Source organism: Sabethes cyaneus, chromosome 1 (genome assembly GCF_943734655.1).
Source record: "Sabethes cyaneus chromosome 1, idSabCyanKW18_F2, whole genome shotgun sequence".
Taxonomy (NCBI): Eukaryota; Metazoa; Arthropoda; class Insecta; order Diptera; family Culicidae; genus Sabethes; species Sabethes cyaneus.
Window position 1 is genome coordinate 36415940 of NC_071353.1, and position 15494 is coordinate 36431433.

Here is a 15494-nt window from a genome sequence, read left to right on the forward strand (position 1 = left end):
TTTTCAGCTCGGCTAGCGATCTTCTTGCATCATTTGGTGAGCTGCAGTCTGCAGTCGCCGGAGGTAGCCCATTAGAAGGCACTCGTCTGATTGACCTTGGCATTGAAAAAAGGAGCGGTTATGAAGGTGTATTTGTTGGACACTGAGCGGTTGGTGGCCGTGGCCGAACATCACCGGAAGAGTGCGATGTTTATTTTAGTACCCCGCACCCAAATGGCTGTTATAACTGTGTTATAACAAATGTTTTGATTAAGGAAATAGACCTTCAGCTGATGCATTTATTTTAAGTTAGCCGAATCGTTCAAGGTTAGCATGGAAATGGGTAATAAAGTATTTATTCAAAGATGCTGAATTTCATTAGCAGAAGATCCGTTTTCATTGTGATTGGTACGATTGTGGGTGGTGGCTCTTATCGATCTAAAAATGAGTACATCAGATATATATGTTGGAGCTTTTTCTCATAAAAGTGCATCGCACTCACGAGAGCGAAAGAGGGGAAGGAACGACTGTCGATTTCGAAAGCGTATAACAGTTTAAGCTTTGATTGAGCGTGAGCTGTTCGTATCTAACCGAAATTGAGGAGCTTGGTAAAGCGTCATCTGCAGGAAAGCTCTTGTAAACAATGATTATACCATGTTTATAGATATATGTTGCGTTTTCGATTCAGCGATGACACAAACGATAAATTACAAATTCAATTAATTTAATGACGATTTGTCAACGGAATTTAGAAATTTACGGTTACGTCACTAAACGAGAATGACATTAGCTGGGGCTCGTTTGAGCTCTCGTGTTGGTTTGAGAGGGGAAGCATATTGCTTAAGGTGAAGGTCGTCAGAGTCCAGTTGCTTTTTTACTGATTTCAGTATAGATCATTACACGGGAGCTCCTAACCACACTTTTTTGACAGCACTTGGTGGTTTGTTTACATGGTGTTAAAGTTTGAATTGAGTTTTCTATCTTTGTCCGGCAGATAATGATAAAAAATTATAGTTTTTATTAAGAGAAAGCATCTTACATGCATTTTAAAGCAACTGATGAAGTAATCCTTCACGAAATTTCAAATAGAAACCTCTGGATGTGACAAAAAACATGTAAACAAACCACCAAGTGGTGTCATTTGGCGACACAATGACGTCATCGCAAAATGATCTATTTGTTGCCACTAGAGTGACTATATACAGAGTGGCGACAAGTCATCCCAAATGTATGCAATGCAGTTTTTCCAAGGTTTTTCTTTCTCTTTCCTGCATACGCGTTGGATAGGTCGTCTGCTCGATTGGAATGACACTGACAGATAATTATCATTCCAATTTTGACATTGTCGCCACTTTGTATATAGTCACTCTAGTTGCCACTATCGTTTTGATGAGAATAGAGTTGCTAGTAGTAGGTAATAATCTGTTATGAACAATTACGAAACAAAGAATCGCGTATTTATTTTTGCTATTGAACTAGATCCGACAGTAATGCTATCACCTAAAATGTTTGCGGTGAATTTTATTATCAGTGAATTTTATAAGTATCACAATTAGATTTTTTCACCGAGCGCGGTAAAACAAAATGGCCGAGATCCCAACAGCTGAGATCTCGGTGAAAATCTCGGTAAAACATTGAAACACCGAGATCTTGGAAATCCAAAACATCAAACAACTGTCAAACTTTACCGACAATCTCGGTATTATTTTTCCAAGATATCCGGTAATCAATACTGAAACTCGGCTAAAATTGCCGAATATTCGTAAAGCGTAAGCGACCCACACTGTCAAATTTTAACGAGATTTTCTGTGAAACACTAGCTGAAAATGCCGAACTACGGTATTAATATGCTGAAAACTCGGTATTTTTAATAAGTTTATGAAAATCAATAAAATTTTGAATAAAACCAAAAAACTATCATAATTAACCAATATGCGCATTTTTTTATTTTAAAGAATTATTGTTTAACAGTTTAACAGTGTAATAGTATAGTTAATAGTATAAACTATTGAAATATAATGGCAAAGTTAATAGGTAGAACGAGCAAATTTTTCACCTGTAGTGGTTGATTTACCTACTGAAAAAATTTTTGCTCTGATAAACACAAAGAATTGCTTGTCGTTGGGCATGCAGTTGGTGGCAAATACATCGTAGCATTCGCATAGTCTAAGAAAGCCTACTACTGCATGGCAGCCAACGGGGATGTTGTATTCTTTCCATGAGATGACGCATTGGCCTCCACACTGCAACATCTCACCCCGAATTATGAGCATTGGATTCACGTTATGGGTTGGGAGGGAATCGTCAACCTAGAGAAATGTTTTTCATATTTTATCTTCCAAAATTCAGTACAGTAATTAAAAAAGCTTACTCCAATCCATTGCACCAACCCGTTCAAAGGATTTTCCTGTGTTGTGGCTGCATCACGCGTGCGCTTACAGCCTCTGGTAGGGTTCTTAGACCGAATGATAGCCGGGGATCGAAAAAAATCTGCAAGAATTTATGCGTTAAGTTAAAACATTCACACATTTATAAACATTCCATTTACCATCCGAAATTTCTTTGAAGAGATACCGATACGCGTTTAGAATTTTCACAATTTCAACTTCACCGGTAACGAAACTGTTATCGATCTCGCACAGTTAATTTTTGACATTGCTTTCTGAAATCGCGGTAAAACAGTTTGTGGCTTTTTTCAGTAGCATTTAACGAAATTTCGTTAAAACGATATTGAAGTACCTAGATTCGGCACTTTATTTTACTGAGCTCGGGGATTTACTGTTTTACTGATCTTCTCGGCAAAGAAGATTGCAATATCTCGGTAAATAAGCTTCATTTCCGATATCTCAGTAAAATAATATTCCAAGTTACGGTAAAACGAGAAATGTTTACCGATATCACGGGAAAACAGACCTATTTTTGTGTAGTTCGGTATTTTACTTTACCGAGACTTTATTTTGGGATTAAGTGTGTACTAGCTGACCCGACAAATTTCGTATTGCCACAAAATAACCTATGTTGTACATAAATCATGAATCTCGGGTGATCTTTGTCACAATCTCTAGTTTTGCAAGTTTCTGAGGAGTTCAACCTTAGATGATTCATTTTGGCAGTTACGTAACTATGAAAGCATCCCAGGTAACCAATAAGCATCACTAATGCTATTCAATTGTAGGCCAATAAGCATTTAAGTCGCCTTAAATGCTACTTAAATGCGATTTTGGCAAAATACACAGCTACTTTACTGCTAACCTTTTTATAGTGCTGACAATGCTAATTTACAGCTAATTACCGACACGAAGAATTTGAATACAATTTTAGATGCCAATTTACAACACCTATGCAGACAAAAAGCTAACATACAATAACGTGCAGTATAAAATGCCACATACGCTGAATTGCTGCTTACGTTAAGGCTTATTAGTTACCTGGAATGGGTAGTTTAATATACAAATTTGCAATTTTTCCTCACAGTAAAGTAGAAAACAACTCCCATGTCCCCTCATTGCATAGCCAGAAAGCAGATAGTAATATTCGCCATGATTGTACAACATTACGCCGAATATAATTTTGCGAAAAACCTTAAGCGGAATGTACCATTTCACGGAAAACAATTTCGCGATCCTCTTCTTACTCGGTGTCGCTCGTTCCAGGAAACCCAGGTAGACCTAGGAAAACAAATAAACCTAGACAGTAGTGATTTCTGTGGGGAGTTGCCTCCCCCAGTGGGCGGCGCTTCCGACGGAGGGTCACCAGCAACACTCGCGGCCGTCTCGTCCTGAATGATCTAGTGTTACTATAGATAGTTTTTGTCTTGTTATTGATTAATGTTTTATGGAAGAGTCTCGAATTTCTCGAGTTCGATTAGTTTTTGAATTTCGCAAAAATTTCTGTTTTATTTGTATGAGAGTCCATATCCCCCTACCACAGGGGTGAGAGGTCTTTAACTATCATAAAATAAATTCAAGACTTCAAAATCTCCCACATGCCAAATTTGGTTCCATTTGCTTGATTAGTTCTCAAGTTATAAGGAAATTTGAATTTCATTTGTATGAGAGCCCCCCCCTCCTAAAAAGGTAAGGGGTCCTAATTCATCATAGAAAAAATGGTTGCCTCCAAAAACACCCACATGCCAAATATGGTTCCATTTGCTTGATTAGTTCTCGAATTATGAGGAAATTTGCATTTCATTTGTGTTGAAGCCCCCCCTCTTAAAGTGGGGAGGTGTTCTAATCCACCATAGAAAATATTTTTGCCTCCAAAAACCTCCGCATGCCAAATTTGGTTCTATTTTCTTGATTAGTTCTCGAGTTATGAGGAAATTTGTATTTCATTTGTATGGAAGCCCCCCCCCCCCTCTTAAAGGGGAGAAGAGTCATCATTCCCCTTCTAAAGAGGGGAGGAGTCCCAATTTACCATAGAATAAATTCTTATCATCAAAAACACCCACATGCCAATGTTGTTCTATTTGCTTGATTAGTTCTCGAGTTATGCAGAAATATGTGTTTCATTTGTATGGGAGCCCCCCCTCTTAGTGAGGGGAGGGGTCTCTAACCATCACTAAAACCTTTCCTGGCCCCAAAAACCTCTACATGCAAATTTTCACGCCGATCGGTTCACATTGGCGTAGCTAGGAACTTTCCCTGGAGGGGGCCTAGGGGGTGCCTTCCAAGACTTTGAATTTTGATTATGGTCTTGTTACTCTGGCTGTCATCGATAGCACAAGGTTTTGTAGGGACTTACCAGGCGGGCTTGATGAGCATCCGCGAAATTACAAGATACAGCACTCGTTCGCTAATTGCACGAATGGTTGCCAATATTTATTGTAAAACGTGATGCGTTATCGCTGTAAAGAACTCTTCACATGCATTCACACGTACGCTAAATTTTGGAAAAAACATTTAAATTTTCACAAACGAACTAAAAGCTTAATGAAAATGTGTTCAATTAGTCGAAGTTTTGCCAAATTTGCATGAATTTGTTTGTAATGTATCTATGTAATGCAGAGATAGAGAGTTTGCATTCGGCAACGCTGCATTTTTGTTTATAGCAACCACCTGCGAAACCACGTGTAGTTTGACAGATAACTGCTTTTTAATTGCACGATCGTGCAGTTAGCGGACGTGCAATTAAAAGACGGTGCGATTAGAGGACGTGCAATTAGCGCACGAGTGCTGTATGTCGTGAGTACAACCTGTCCGCGCATCACATCTTTATTGATTTCAAAGCAACATACGATACAGTCGATTGAGACCAGCTATGGCAGATAATGCACGAACACGGTTTTCTAAATAAACTGACGCATCTGACCAGAGCTGCATTGGAGAGAGTGTCGTGTTTCGTGTGCATCTCGGGGATACTTTCGAGTTACTTTGAGACGCGGCGAAAGTTGGGACAAGGTGACGGCTTATTTTGCATGCTATTCAACATTGCACTTGAAGGGGTGATCCGACGAAATCTGAATCTAGGGCAAGTATTCTAAACGTAAATGCGGCCAAGCCCAAATACTCAAAGGAAACAAACGTGTGCCTCTCGTGGACGGTAACTGTTGATGGCGACGAAGTAGAACTGGCAGATGGGTTCGTGTATTTGGTATTGCTGGTGCACACGGAAAACAACACTAGTAAGAAGATCTAGTTGCGCATTTAAGTGGGAAGTTAGACTTCCTTAGCCCTCCGCAAAACGTTAGACATACGCGATTTTCGAGCGGAAGATACTGCGGACGATATTTGGCGGAGTACAAACTGATAGCAGAGAGTAACGGAGACGTATGAATCATGAGCTACAAGCACTTTTTGGAGATATTGCCATCGTCATCTGGCGAAAGTCAATAGGCTACAGTGCAACGAAAATAGTTTTCTTTAACAACTTCACCAGCATCAGGAACAGGGAGGCTCAACGTGATGGCTCGACCAGGTCGAAAGTGATTTGCGACTTCTGTGAGTGGGAAATTTGCGACGAGTCGGTGGCCCAAGATGTAGTTGAACGCTTTTGCGATGCCTAGTGAAAAAGAAAATATCTTCACAACGGGTACATATACACTGATTTTTTTCCCGGTTTCCAATTCCAATGAGGAAAATTTCTAGAGGGGGCCTGCAGAGTTCTAAAGGGGGCCTTGTACCCCAGGCACCCCGTCTAGCTACGCCAATGTCGGTTCAGTAGTTTTCGATTCTATAAGGAACATACGGACAGACAGACAGACAGACAGACAGAAATCCTTTTTTATAGGTATAGATTATCGACACTTTTCGACCTTTAATTTAATAGCGAAAATAATTGGCAACGTACAACGATGGTTGCGGATTCGGAATTGCAATCGAAACGAAGTGAAGTTTTTCCTATCAATTCAAGTGAACAATTTGAGCAAAATGATTATAATATCTCTCTAAATAACTGTTCGGGTGGTAAATTAAAGTTTTTTGCGCCTCAAGTTAAGTTTCGCGAGTGATTTGACGATTGAAACGGCTGAAAAAAATTAATGAAAAACCGACGGCGAACATTTCAAATGTTCACTTAAGTCAAGACTGAAACAACTGTCGCTGCGCGAGAACGTCGCTCCCTTGCGCTGGCGCTGTTGTCAGATAATATACAAGTAAATTTAGAGCACTGCTAAATTTATAGCGAGCTGGTCTGCGCAGCGCGAAGACTACACCAGGTGATGCTAGTATTTTTTCTAAGTTTTAGGGGTGTCATTGAAACGATGCTTTGTTAAAAAATTTGTTTGAAGTCTTACGTCTGTTAGGCGACATCCATTTAGTACGTCACGCAAATTTTGACCAAAATCAACCCCCCCTCCCCCCCTCGTCACATTTCGTCACACATTCGGTGACCCCCCTGAGAAAGTACGTCACGTCACGGCAACCCCCCCCCCCCTCCTTCACAACAAAAAAAATAAATATTCATTTCAACCTTTTTATTTAAAGCTATCAAATGAATTTCAGCAAATAAAAAAAGGAAAATTTTTGAGCTTATAAGTCATCGATTCACGGATTTTGAAAATATCAGAAGTCGCTGATGTGTCGTCGATGAATGTTTCGCGCATATCCACGTCCTTTACATCCATCCACTCAAATTCGTCTGATCTAGTTGAAAGAATCAGGACTTCCTGCTGACGTCTTGCAGCAACACGCCTTGGAAGAACTTTTCTGACGGATTTCGTCATTTTGTGTATTCATTCAATCGTGCAATCATTCAACACTACCTTAGATGCGAAATTTAGTCCGCAAGTGGCATAAACTCTATTCTTCAGAGAGCTTTTGAGTGAGGGGCAGTATAAATTATACTGAAAAACCTTAAAAGCAGCAGTGGAACTTCGGTATGAGTTTATGTTAATCGATTGTGTTCAGCACGAATATCAAGGGAAAACATTGCCATGGGTCTCTGGTAGCACCCCGTAGCCTCTCAGGAGTTTGTGCGACTGCTATTTGCGGTTGCAAAAATCTTTTAGGCAAGACGGTACTCAAGTAGCTCTTCAGCGGTGTACTGCATATTCTGTAAAGCCGTAATGGAGAGTTCATACTACATAGAAGAATAAATGAGTGCTGTTCACACATATATGTTGAAAAAAAGTTTTCATTCAAAAAATTTAACTATTTGTTTTAAAATTCATCAGAACGTTAATTTTATAGAAACCTTCAATAGTTGTATTTTAAAAGGAAGGCTAAATTATAATATCCCGAATAAATTTTCCATTTGATTTTTTTTTCATGTGACGTCACATAACTTCAAACCCCCTCTCCCCCCTACGTCACAAATCGTCACGATTAGGTCTACCCCCCCTCCCCCCTATAAGCGTGACGTACTTTATGGATGCCGCCTTAGTGATCGTGGACGAGTATCTGGCCAGGCTGGAGAAAGGCAAACTTTGGAGTAAGCTGTGGCATCCTGGTATTTATACCATATTAGGGGATTTGCCTGTAGTGTGTAATGTGTGTTGTAGTAGTTGCTGGTAGTGTGTAACGGGACAGAGGGAAAGGGTCTGAGGGAGTTGACAGCTTCCTGCGTTAAATGGAGGAGTCAGCCAGTCGGTCGTGAGATAGTGAACAAGCATAACCGCATACGCTAGATATTAAAGATGCCTTTTTACAAGTTAGTCACTAGTTATTTGATTTGTGTTTAATAAAAAATTTTCGCAAATAAACTTATGTTTTGTTGGGTTGAGTTTGCACCGCAATCAAGGGATGTGATGACGTTCATTACAGGCGGCATCCATAAAGTACGTCACGCTTATAGGGGGAGGGGGGGGTAGACCTAATCGTGACGATTTGTGACGTAGGGGGGAGAGGGGGTTTGAAGTTATGTGACGTCACATGAAAAAAAAATCAAATGGAAAATTTATTCGGGATATTATAATTTAGCCTTCCTTTTAAAATACAACTATTGAAGGTTTCTATAAAATTAACGTTCTGATGAATTTTAAAACAAATAGTTAAATTTTTTGAATGAAAACTTTTTTTCAACATATATGTGTGAACAGCACTCATTTATTCTTCTATGTAGTATGAACTCTCCATTACGGCTTTACAGAATATGCAGTACACCGCTGAAGAGCTACTTGAGTACCGTCTTGCCTAAAAGATTTTTGCAACCGCAAATAGCAGTCGCACAAACTCCTGAGAGGCTACGGGGTGCTACCAGAGACCCATGGCAATGTTTTCCCTTGATATTCGTGCTGAACACAATCGATTAACATAAACTCATACCGAAGTTCCACTGCTGCTTTTAAGGTTTTTCAGTATAATTTATACTGCCCCTCACTCAAAAGCTCTCTGAAGAATAGAGTTTATGCCACTTGCGGACTAAATTTCGCATCTAAGGTAGTGTTGAATGATTGCACGATTGAATGAATACACAAAATGACGAAATCCGTCAGAAAAGTTCTTCCAAGGCGTGTTGCTGCAAGACGTCAGCAGGAAGTCCTGATTCTTTCAACTAGATCAGACGAATTTGAGTGGATGGATGTAAAGGACGTGGATATGCGTGAAACATTCATCGACGACACATCAGCGACTTCTGATATTTTCAAAATCCGTGAATCGATGACTTCATTTTTATATCGACTTATACTGGTTATGTTATGGGTCCTAGTAGGAAGTAAATTTATTTCTGCGAAGAACGAGCATTGGAAGAACTGGGAAAACTAAAACCACAGACTAACATACGTAACACTTCGAATAAATTTTCTAACAAAACATCGTTTCAGTGACATCCCTAAAACTTGGAAAAAATACTAGCATCACCTGGTGCAGTCTTCGCGCTACGCAGAGCTGTTCGCTATAAATTAAGGTGAAACGGTACTGAATCCAACATGGCCGGACATCCTATATTCTATATCCTCACAATGACGCCATTTTTCCGGCCATGTTGGGATTCAGTACCGTATCACCTTAAGCAATGCTATAAATTTTGCAGGTATATTATCTGACAACAGCGCCATGGCAGGCGTGCGGCGTTCTCGCGCAGCGACTGTTGTTTGAGTCTTGGCTTAAGCGAACATTTTACATGATCGTTTTTATTGGCGATGGAATGAGGCTTCAGTGTTACGTCTGTTAGTCTGTGGTGTTACGTCTGTTAGTCTGTGCTAAAAATGTGAAAAATAATTGACTTTCCAGGTGGGATTTGAACCCACAACTCCAATTTACGTTTCTCACAAAAGCACACTTACTCCACAGACTGTGCTTGTTCCCTCATAAGAAGTACTAATTAGAATTTGTGAAAAAGTAGGTAAAAAATATTAAAAATATAATGAATTCCTGGTGCAATGCTGATGATCTGTTTGAAACATTTTTTTCTCCTAAAATAAAGTCATTAAAATAACTACATATCATCTAGGATCCACCCACTAATCTGAGAATACACAACCATTATTAGCAAACCCTTGATAAACTAGCACATTTGGAGCAATCAATAATGCATAGCGATTCACCTCAACCAAATGACAAATGCAAATCCGATTCCCAGACTGGTGCAGTGTCCAATGGCACTGTCTGTGGGCAGGGAACAGGGATAAAAATTACGAATGAGTTCAATAGATGGGTTCGGTTCGTCTACCTTGCGCCGCACCGCTGCTGCAATGTCAGCGAAAAACCAACAAACCGTTTGACAATCACACGCCAAACCGCAGCGGCATGTAAATAAGCAATGAGCTATTGTTAGTGCAGCAATCGGGACTTCACATCGAATGAAGGATTTTACTTTTGTTACAACGTTCCAATGTGGGGGTCAAAAAAGTTGACAGTGCATTGCCATATGCGAGCACGAAAGATTGTAAATTGTTTCAGTCATGTTGAAATTTGCGCGACAGTACTATAATATGCAATCTAACGAAAAATTCCACCTATCCTAAAGCATTCGCCAAATTTAGTATCTTTAGACCTTCAAACTATTACCAAGGAACTAAACCGCAAGATCACTGCATATCGTGCATGGATATGCGGAAAAATAATTAATTGAAACCTTTGAAGTAAGTTTCCTTTTAATTGCAGCTGCCGTCAAAAAAATTGACGGGCAGGTCAGTTACTAAGTCAGTGGTGGCTACAACTTAATTCCTTTCCGGTCTACTCCTGACAAAGGGAAAACAACTGTTATTAAAATCACTTCTAATTAAGTGTTATTATCTTGAGACTTGCCTTTCTTCATCCATCCATCTGCGAGGGTAAATAGTTTACTCAACTCTCTAACCTGTCTGAGCTGAGCCCTTCATTAAGCGTTGGAAAAGTTAATTATAATTTAATTTTTCCACTTTTCATCGCCCGATAGCATAGTCTCACTTTCGTCGAAACACGGGTACGGTAGTTGCATGTTGCATCGCAGTCAATTAAGCCGAGAAAAAAGGACGACACTTATTCGGAACTAAAACTTCCGCCGGTAGACGATGGCGGTAGAAGTGCCGACGAGAGCCATTGCCACGGGTAATTTAATCAAACAGACCTACAATAAGCTGAAAATTCGCATTTCATTCAATCGTAATTGTCGCAGTATGGCTCCTTTGGTTGCAACCCACCACTACTGTTCGTGGAAATTGTGCGAAATTACACCGTTTGTTCATAAATATGTCAACTCTTTCGGGTGGCTACACGGATAACATTGGTGGGTGGAAGTATCCATATATTTTGGAATAAAACAATCGGACATGTGTGTAGGTAATTTATTTGATAAGACGATGAATGGATTCAACCTCTGATTTGCAACGGTAGATTAAATATTGACGATTTAACTGGTAATTTTATTCATGATTACATGAATCAGAATTTGTGAGTATTTCTGATCGCCGCATAAAAAGTAGGTTAGCTGTTTATTAAAGGTTCGAAAAGCAAAGCAAAGCTTTGGGTATTTGATCCTTCTTTATCGACAGGTTTCGTAGCCGGTTATTAAAGTATAGGGCAATAGGACACCGTCTCTAGTTTCTGATAATAAAGAACAGAAGTTGGCGCTAGTGTCTCTTCATGCGCCATACGAGTATAATCAATATATATAGAATGCCAGTGTCGCTGGTGTTTCATGGATATTTTGGTGGCAAACATGTTGCTGGTTCGTGTCTTGGATACGGGAACTACATTGTCAAATTGCCCAATAGAAAATTTTCCTCCCGACGAAATACCCCAAAACGACCAAATCGGGTGATTTATCCTACGTGATTTACGGAAAAGCAAAAGGATTTTTTATTGGGTTGCCTTTTTAGTTTGACAATCAGATTCCCGTTTCGAATCGATCACTCACACATATGCGCATACAGTGTAAATACGTAATTTTCAAATGTGTGATGTTTACCACGAGCACTGCAGCGACACTGGCATTCTATATATATTGATTCTACTGCCATGCGGTAGAGTATGCTTGAAACTATCAATGTTTCCCTGTTGAATACACCAGATGCCGTTACTTTGTAACGAAATATTGGAAACAGCCCAAATTTGCGCAACAATAAATTTACTCAACGCAGCAACAGTACTCTCTCATGCATCTTAGTTTCTTTTGTGTTTATCGCTATTCGCAATATAACGTTTGACACATGAACCAATTAATAGTTGGTAGAGTAAGGAGGGTAAAAGTGCGATGCGGGTAAAAGTTGTGAGATACATGTATGTGAGGTGCATGCAGGACTCTATATATAGTTACTCTACTTCCCCCTTAACGACGAAAGTGTTGGCAACGCTGTCATGTGAAGCTGTCACAGTGCGCGATTATCATTGGCAACATTGCTCGCGTGTCGGCCTCTTTTCCAGCAGACTCTTGGACAGGTAAGACGTACTTTGGTCACACAGCGCTTCTCCACGTCGAGTGATTTCTACAGTGCGATTTATAATGGCGTCTGGCATGAAACCTGTTATACCATTGAGTATTCACAAAAGTGCGATTCACTGATTTATCGGTGCAGATTCCGAGTGAATTGACTACATTGGCATGGATGGGTGACTACTTTGACAGCTTGAATCTAACGTGAACTTTGAATGCTTACGAAGCATATTTGCTGAGTTATGTGCAAATGTTATTTTAGGGCGGTTTTGATGTAATTTTTCATTATACGGCAAATACGACATCAACAGGAGGATATTACTTGTTGAAAATTTGTAGCAGCGTTTTACATCACTCACATATCTGTTTTGAAAATACGGTGAAAAGAATTTACAAAATATATTTCGCTTTTCCACAATTTAATCAAACCCCGTCAAGCGCCTAGCGGGGTAATAGTGCGATTCACGGACGGGGCAAAAGTGCGATTCATGAACGAGGCAAAAATGTATAGCTAATTGAATACAGCTTTAGGCACTATATTACAGACACTAGAAATGGAAGATCTGCAGAAAACTGCGTGCTCTACAGATGTTCGCCGAAGGAAAATAATGTTTTTCCGCTGATGAAACAAAAACAAACGTTTGGAAAAATTGCGATCTTACAGGGGCTGTAATACATCAGCTCAAAATGGGAAAAGTGCAAATTGAGAATATTCCTTACCGAAACATAACGCAGATTGAAGATAATATGGTTTTGTTAGCTACTGCTGTGCTAATTTTATGGATTCGAGCTTCGCACTTTTGCCCCGCGGTAACGCACTTTTTTTGGGGTAAAAGTGAAGAATGAAAAATTTATTTTGCATAATACTATTATTCCAGACGATTTAAAGTTGAATGTGAAGACATTGAGTTACTGCATCACTATAAAATATATTTTGTTGTTGTCCTTCTTTATATCTCAAGAAAAATGATGACAATTTCAAACATCGCACTTATGCCCCGCCCTACTCTATACATTGTTTTGATTTATCGCGTTCATGTCACGAAATTTAATTTCTTCGAATTGAAATGTCGCAAACATATTCAGCTCCCGGATCTCGTACGGAATCAAAATCACTTTCCCGGGCTCTCGGAAGAATGGTAGTAAGATGCTACGGAGAGGGATAGGAAAAGTTTGTTTTTTATCAAAATTAGGTATAAGTAATGAAAACTAAGTGTAACAGAGTAACTGTACCACAAATAAAATGTGATTAGTGATTGATTAGGTAAACATAGATAAGTGAGAAATTTTAATTTTCCTACCACTAGAAAAGCGCCATCTCTTGAAAAGCAACGGTTCGTGTGGTGTCCTATTACGGGGCTAGTGGAACGACCCTATGGACACTCTATAGCAGCACCGCCCAGCCGAGACTCGAACGAATGACGATTGGCTTGTTAGACCAGCATCGTACCTCGAAACTAACGGGCCGATGAACTGGGTTGAACAGCACCTAGGGTGGTTAATCTATTTTGAACAGAACGTTAGAGTGATTTATCAGCATACCACTTCACCTTTGTTGTGCAATGACGCAGGACCCCAAATCCGACCAAAACAGCACGAAACAATCATGTTACTTCGGGAACGGCAGCAGGCGTTTTTACAGACATCCGACCACGTCACTTTCTTGGTTGGTTAACCCGGTTGCAATGAAAATGTCACTTTTCTAGCCAGAGATACAGACATCCCACAAACAAACAGAGATAGTTTCATATGCTTGAAAAAATCTGCCGCTGCTGCCCAGATCGTCCATCATCACGCAATCGATCTTTGCCAGCATCGTTGTGTACACCTTCGGGGATAACATGTTGTTTGGTTTTGTTTATTATTGCGATTTGTAGTCACTACCGTCATAAAACTCGACAATCTGACTCATTTTTAGACACACTTGACATTTCCAGCGGACGGAGCGGTTGGGTTCCACTTGAAAGGGCTGGTCACTCTTTTTGTCATCACTTCCTGTTCCATTCTTTCTCTCTTCAGTCCCCTTTTTCCTCCTATTTTTCACTCGTTTTTGTATTTTTTTTCATTTCCTGTCTTTTCTCTTCTCTTTTCCCCTTCTTTTCGTTACCACTTTTCGTCTCCTTTTAATCCGTTTCGTTTTTTTTGCGACCCCGTTTTCCATCTTTTCTGTTAGATTGTGTTTTTTATCGACTGGATTCAATTGTAACTGTTAATATTCGGCAGGGCAGTCTTCGGAGAAATTTATCAAGACTGAAGTTTAATGTTTTCACGACGTTTCTACACTTTGTTGGCGTCTTTTTCAAGGAGTACTGTGTTATAATACATATATAGGATTATTTTTATGTAAGCAATTTTTATATATTTTATTTATTTGTTTATTTATTTATTTATTTACTAGCTGACCCGACAAACTTCGTATTGCCACAAATTAACCTGTGTTGTACATAAAGCATGAATCTCGGATGATCTTTGTCACTATCTCGAGTTTTGCAAGCCCCCCAGTGGGCGGCGCTTCCGACGGCGGGTCACCGGCAACACTCGCGACCGGCTCGTCCTGAATGATCTAGTGTTACTATAGATAGTTTTTGTGGTCTTGTTATTGATTAATGTTTTATGGAAGAGTCTCGAATTTCTCGAGTTGGATTAGTTTTTGAGTTTCGCAAAAATTTCTGTTTTATTTGTATGAGAGTCCATATCCCCCTACCACAGGGGTGAGAGGTCTCTAACTATCATAAAATAAATTCAAGACTCAAAAATCTCCTACATGCTAAATTTGGTTCCATTTGCTTGATTAGTACTCAAATTATAAGGAAATTTGTATTTCATTTGTATGGGAGCCCACCCTCTTAAAAGGAAAAGGGGTCGTAATACACCACAGAAAAAAAATTCTGCCATCTAAAACTCTCACATGTCAAATTTGGTTCCATTTGCTTGATTAGTTCTAAAGTTATGAGCAAATTTGTATTTCGTTTGAATGGGAGCCCCCCTCCCCCCTCCTAAAAAGGTAAGAAGTCCTAATTCATCATGGGAAAAATGGTTGCCTCCAAAAACACCCACATGCCAAATATGGTTCCATTTGCTTGATTAGTTTTCGAATTATGAGGAAATTTGTATTTCATTTGTGTAGAAGCCCCCCCCTCTTGAAGTGTGGAAGGATCCTAATTCACCGTAGAAAATATTTTTGCCTCCAAAAACCTAAACATGCCGAATTTGGTTCTATTTGCTTGATTAGTTCTCGAGTTATGGGGAAATTTGTATTTCATTTGTATTGGAGCCCCCCC